Source organism: Nicotiana tabacum, chromosome 9 (assembly GCF_000715075.1).
Source record: "Nicotiana tabacum cultivar K326 chromosome 9, ASM71507v2, whole genome shotgun sequence".
Taxonomy (NCBI): domain Eukaryota; kingdom Viridiplantae; phylum Streptophyta; class Magnoliopsida; order Solanales; family Solanaceae; genus Nicotiana; species Nicotiana tabacum.
Genome location: NC_134088.1, coordinates 64,736,677 through 64,743,410, shown reverse-complemented (window position 1 = coordinate 64,743,410; position 6,734 = coordinate 64,736,677). Strand labels below are relative to the sequence as shown.

Here is a 6,734-nt window from a genome sequence, read left to right as displayed (position 1 = left end):
CCTGCAATTTGCGCACTTTCATTAGTTTTGGGAACATAAATCAACACTTTAGGACTAAAACTAAAGCAAGAAGGTAATAATATGTGGTTAAAATCCACACTTATCAAGTACATGAACGGCTAAGTGTCAACACAGTCTAAATCTCTAATACAACTGTCTGAATTATACAACAATACAAAATAAAATGGAAAGGAAGGAAAGTCAAGGTTTACGGGCATCAAGCCCCAACTCAGTCATCAATCTCTCTAGTTTCTCGGGCTCACAAATCTCTTGCCTATCAGCCCAAACAATGATAACATGATGTAACAATAAATGATAACAAAAACTAAGATATGATATGCAAATGATGAATGTGACTGAGTACATAATTGCAATTTAAGCAAATAGCTCAACCGCAGAAATGACCTCAACGGGTCCCAACAGGTTAAGCATATACCCTAAACATGATTTCTAACATGGATCGCAGCTCAATAACTATAATATGTAGGGATTTCATGAATAATGACAAGATTTGATAACTACACATTGCCACAGAATCAACATAGTCACAATTACAATGGTGCACGCCCACACGCCCGTCACCTAGCATGTGCGTCACCTCAACACCAACCACATAACACGTATTTTGGGGATTCATACCCTCAGTACCAAGTTTAGAAGTGTTACTTACGTCAAACCACTCAAATCACAACTCCAACAAGCCCTTGCCTCGCGAATCAGCCTCTAAACTACTCGAATCTAGTCACAAATAGCTTAATACAATCAATACAACCTATAGGAATCGATTCCATATGATAAATCTAAGTTCTTTAACCAAAGTCAAAAAGTCAACCCAAAAGGTCAACCCCGGGCTCACGCCTCAAAACCCGACAAAATTCACAAAATCCGAACACCCATACAATAACGAGTCCAACCATATCAAAATCATCCAATTTGGACCATAAATCTACACTCAAATATCCAAATCTTGATCTCCAATACGTGGGTCAAAAATCCCCAAATTCTAACTTAGGTTCATGACAAATAGGTGAAATAATCAATGGGTATTCAAAATACATGGACAAAAAGGATCAAAAATCACTTACCTCTGGAAATCTAGTGAAAACCCCTCCAAATATCGCCTCAATTTGAGTTCCCAAAGTCTAAAAATGAAGAAAATACTCTAACCCTCATTTATATCTATTCTGCCAGGCATCTCGCACCTGCTATCACTTTCACCGCTTCTTCAGTCAAAAATCCGCTACTGCGGAAGTCACTTAAGGCCCGACTAACTGCACCTGCGGGTGTGCTTCTACCCAACAACATCCGCTTATGTGGACCTACCACTCCAGAATCGCATTGGCGACCCCTTGGCCGCTTCTGCAGCTCCGCACCTACGGCTAAATTCACGCAGTTGCGGCGGCACCAGATCTGATCATACCAGCAACTTTACAAGTCCAAAATTCAATTCGATTCAATCCAAAACACACTTGAGGCCCCCGGGACCCCATCAAAATGTACCAACCCATCCTAAAACATCATACGAACTTAGTCGAGGCTTCAAATCACATCACATAACAACAAAAACACGAATCGCGCCCCAATTTAAACCTATTGAAACTAATAGATTTCCAACTTCTACAATCGATACCGAAACCTATCAAACTAACTACGATTAACCTTTAATTTTGCACACAAGTCATAAATGACACAACTGACCTATTCCAACTTCCAGAACCAAAATCCGAGCCTGATATCAATAAAGTCAACTCTCGGTCAAACTTCTCAATTTTCCAAATTTTAACTTTTCCAACTTTCACCAATTCAAGCCAAAACCTCTTGTGTACCTCCAAATCGATATCCGGACATACTCCTAAGTCCAAAATCACCATATGGAGCTATCAGAACCATCAAAACTCTATTTTGGAGTCATTTACACATAAGTCAACATCCGGTTAACTCTTACAACTTAGGCTTCCAACCTTGGGATTAAGTGCCCCAATTCATTCCGAAACATCCCTGGAAATATATCAACCACCCCAGCAAGTCACATAACAATAAACAAACATAGAATAAGAAATAAATGAGAAAATAGGGCTATAATTGTTACGACCCAAACTGCATGGTCGCGATGGGCACCTGGTGCCTTACTCAATCGAGTACCAATGTAACATATCTATCTTATCATACTACCATGAGTAAGTGGGACAGAAGGGCCATCATGAGATAACCAGAATAAAACATAAGATAATACTCGACATAGGATGACCCAACATGATACAGAAACTTATACATGTGATATAGGGGACTATAAGGCCGACATGATCATTTATACACTCAAAACATAGGCCGACAATGCCATACAATCATCCATATACATGAAATCTATCTACAAGACTCTAAGAGTACATAGACGTCATAAAGGCCGGGACAGGGCCTCACCATACCAATCTATACATGTCCAAAGCATACTAACCAAATAGTAAACTTCGGGGCAAGTAGAGTGCACCAACACCTTCCGCTGAGGTGATAGCCTACTAGGAGGACTGTCAACCTATCTATCGGGACCTGCATGCATGAAATACAGTGTCCCCAGGCAAATGGGTTGTCAATACAAATAAAGTACCAAATATGTAAGGTATAAAAGCAGTATATAAAAGACATGAAAGAAACATAAAGTAAAGAACTCAACCTGTAAGTCTGAATAGTTCTGTGAATCATGAAACATTTATAATGTCATGCATATGCGTATAAATGTTATATCATGCATAGGTATATGTGTACATAACATCATCAAGCCTCTGAGGGCATCCCATCATATCATCTCGGCCTCTATGGGCGAAATCATCAACGTATACCAGTTGATAAGTTAATGGTGTGTATATAACGCCATAACCTTTCCCCACACCCTATATACATATAATATATGCGTATATAACACCATATGGTCATGGGTCAATGTACATGTATAAATGAATGCAATGCATAAGAAGTAAGTCAATAAGATCTCTCGGGATGTCATAAGATCAATATGCCTTCGGTTAATATCATGAAATAAACTTTATCAGCTTACATATTTTCTAAGACCCATGAATAGACGATATAATAATAGGATACATGGGTAACGCCATATGCTCGTTTCATTTGTATCATATGGATCATGCCAAAAAGAAAGAAGGGATAGCCTTAACATACCTCAACTTCGTTGATTCCTTAATACCTTCCAAGCAATTCTTCAAACAACTCAACTCAATCTACCATAGCATAAGGAAATTCAAAATCAATGCTGAGTAAAGGCTAAGTCCGCAATTTAAACTAGTAGCTAGTTTATTTAAATTTGGGCAACATTTCCCTTGTAACAAGGGCCTCCTCCAAAACCATATACCAGAAACAACAACCAGAGCAATACAATAAGAACAACATCAACACTAGGGTACAAAATATTTCATTAACAAGTCATCAACATTTCACGACGAGCGGCAAGCTCGGATTGAATCCAAACCTCAACTCTTTTTCCCATCTCCCCTGTACTTAGAACACCATCAACATGTCCAGCATATAAACATTTATATTGACATGACATTCCAACCTTATATTCATTATAAAAGTAACATCAAATAACCCAACAAGATATAACAACAACATGGACAACTTCTAGGTATTGTGTGGTTGCTTCTTCTCCTATTTACAACATCATCAACATAATCAACATATTGACAAGCATAACAACAATAATAACATTATAACCAAGCTATTTACCACTATTTCTAGAAATATTAAGTCGTATACACAACTCCAAAATAGTCCAATAAGAGACAACAACTTCTTATACAACTTCAAGTTCTATCTTGTAAATTTTCATCCAAATAACATAACCAACACATTGATAAGCTTAAGCCCAAGAAATAGGGTTTTATAAATACCTTAAATAATCAGAACAAACTCAAACCAAAGCTTCCCTTATCTTACAATCACCCTTAAATACCTCACAACACCATAGAGACTCTCTTCTTCACTTAGACTAACGTTTGAGGCTAGGTTTAGGTAAAACCACCTTGGATTCGACTTGGAACCTTGGAGAACTGTTAGGGAAGAGTTGAGAGAGTTTGGTAACTGTCCTTGGTCAAAAATGACCAAATATGAGCCGTTCAACCCCATTAAAATGTTCAAGGGTCGTCCACCACCTAAAAGGGTCCCATTGGGAGCTGCATGCGCGGTCTCACGAAAACATGAATATCTCTATACTCGGATGTCGTATCAATGAACGGTTTAATGCGTTAGAAAGGGATTGCGCCTCCTGGAATAAAATAAAGATAGAGGCAGCATTTGATATGGATCTATAGATCAATATACAATATTATCGTGATATATGTGAATATCAATTCCATATATGGGATTGACATAGCATCCAATTCCATTTATTTGCTATATCTATTTGTTCTGATCAATATGAATTACTCATATGTCTTATAGTTTGATTTACTATATTTTTTATTTCCAATCTGAATTTCGGTATCTATTGAAAGAATCAAATCAATGAAGGAAAATCTATAGATATAGGCATATTCAAAAAATCACGTAGTAATCTTCTTCTTTTTTTTAACATTCCCAAGAAGTAATTGAGTAAACCATTGACAGTAGTTCCACGGGCATCGAAAAGGAAGAGTAAACCTCACCGATTTTTAACGCCTGAACCATGATATGAAATAAGTCGATAAAGCATAAATCCAATTTCAAAAATTCGAAAGCGGTAAATGCGCAATATGTGACTCACCTGAAGATCTTATTCTGCATAGTATCTCGTTAGACAACCACTATGTTTATATCCTTTCTTTCTCATACAAAGTGCGTATACACTTAACAAAACCACCTCTTCTTTGAACAGTAAAGAGAGAAACAAATAAAAAAGGGTCCGGCCCTCCTCAGTATCACCTGGTAAGAGGCCATTCATTGAAATAGAATATTTCGGAAGAATTAGGTTTGAATAAATTTCCTGGGATCCTCTTCCTTTCAAACTACAAACATGGGAATCGTTGAAATACCTCTTTGATTGAAAGAGGATGATTCCTATAATAAATTACTCCAGTCAAGTCCAATGGAATTTTAAAATGAAGATATTTTTATTTTGTTCAAAACGTGTTGCAGAATGATCTAGAAAGCAATTGATATTGATACAGTTTGCTTCCTTAACTCAATTAGTAGGACCCCTAGAGTTCACTTCTTCCCCACACTATGAGTGAAAGGGAAAAAGTAAAGACTACCATTAAAGTAGCCCAAGCAAGACTTACTATATCCATATGAATTATGTCCCCTATCTCTATAAATATAAAGAAATTATTCCATTATTCCTCACTAATAATAGTGGAATCAATGGCGCAGAGTCAAAAAGAACGAAGACTATTAATAAACCAATCTAATAAATTCGCTCATTTTATAATAAATTCCTATATGATTTCTAATCGGGAAAGATTAAACACAAGCAAAATTTGCAGTAACATCTCAAGGGAATGATACTAATGGAACATCTAGGAATAATAGGTCCTATTCTTTTTTTGTTGACCCTCATTTAAATTGATTGGATGCTTGAGAACTCAGAGATTTTCGTGAGTTACTCGTATATAATAAAGTATCTTCTGCCCCCTTCCACAACTATTTAGATTTCCTATCAGGCTCTCCAATCTAATTTAAGGTCCAGTCATTATACAATGCATTAATAATAGAAAATTTTGATTTGTAGTAGAAGGTAATTGCCAAGTCTTGATAGCCCCTCTAGCATTTGAATATTTCCGTTGAAGTCAAAATATGCAATGCAAGGGTATTTACATTTTTTCAGAAAACCCCCCAGACCAGATGTTTAGAATGAAACAAGTATCAACATTCTACTTTCTCTACTTCTGCTGGGGAATCATTCGGCGGGTTATATCAACAGAACAGAAGAAAAGAAGAGATTTCGAATTTTTTGTTGATCAGGCGACACCCGGATTTGAACTGGGGAAAAAAGAATTTGCAGTCCTCTGCCTTACCACTCGGCCATGTCGCCAAAATGCTACAAATACAAAATAGATGAAAACTTTCCCGGATTACTAAAATGCTTTTTTATTGTACTTGCACCTTGAGTTCTATTTTCCTTAATTTTTCCTAAAAGTCAAAGAAATCCTAATCCTTCTTCCCTTTTGATTGGATTTGATTCATCATTTCACTTTCGATTGTGTCTATCTCCAAATTCATAATGTTTAAAACTTTCTCTTACTTTTCTATTGAAAAATCAAATGTGGATTTTCAGTCGCAAAATCCAAAATTCAAATTTCCCAGATCGTTACGCCTTTCGTGCGGGTCGGAGGCAGGCCCAGAGTCGGATTCGTCCAAATAAATAGAATGGCAAGCTTCATTACCATTCGAAAAATCCCATCAGTTCGAAACTAAATCCTAAACTTTAGAGTAGCAAGTAGCAGAAAGAGAAAGTCCAACTTAGGGCTCAGGCTTGAGAAGGGTCATCGTTCCCGGTTGTCCCATGTTTGTTGTATTTCTGCAGGGGAAGCCCAACCCCGCTAACGTCGTGTTTTAGGGTTACAATGAGCTGGTCTCTGAGAGACTAAGTTAAGAATAGTGCTCGCTATCTTTCCAGTCATTGGCATATCTGCTTACTTATCTAGGATCAAGGGAGCTTTACTAATATAATATCATATGGGACACTTCCTTGAAGAAAGCAGTACTCCCATTAGCTTTCAAGTAGATAAAGAAGTTAAGGCTAGTGA

The 6,734-nt window shown here is 37.1% G+C and overlaps 1 non-coding gene across 1 annotated transcript; it reads right to left on the bottom strand.

The window, feature by feature from the left end:
* Positions 1 to 5,947: 5,947 nt before the first annotated feature.
* On the bottom strand, positions 5,948 to 6,019 carry TRNAC-GCA (transfer RNA cysteine (anticodon GCA)). Its single transcript has one exon. It is a non-coding gene; the product is annotated as a tRNA-Cys (tRNA).
* Positions 6,020 to 6,734: the final 715 nt, after the last annotated feature.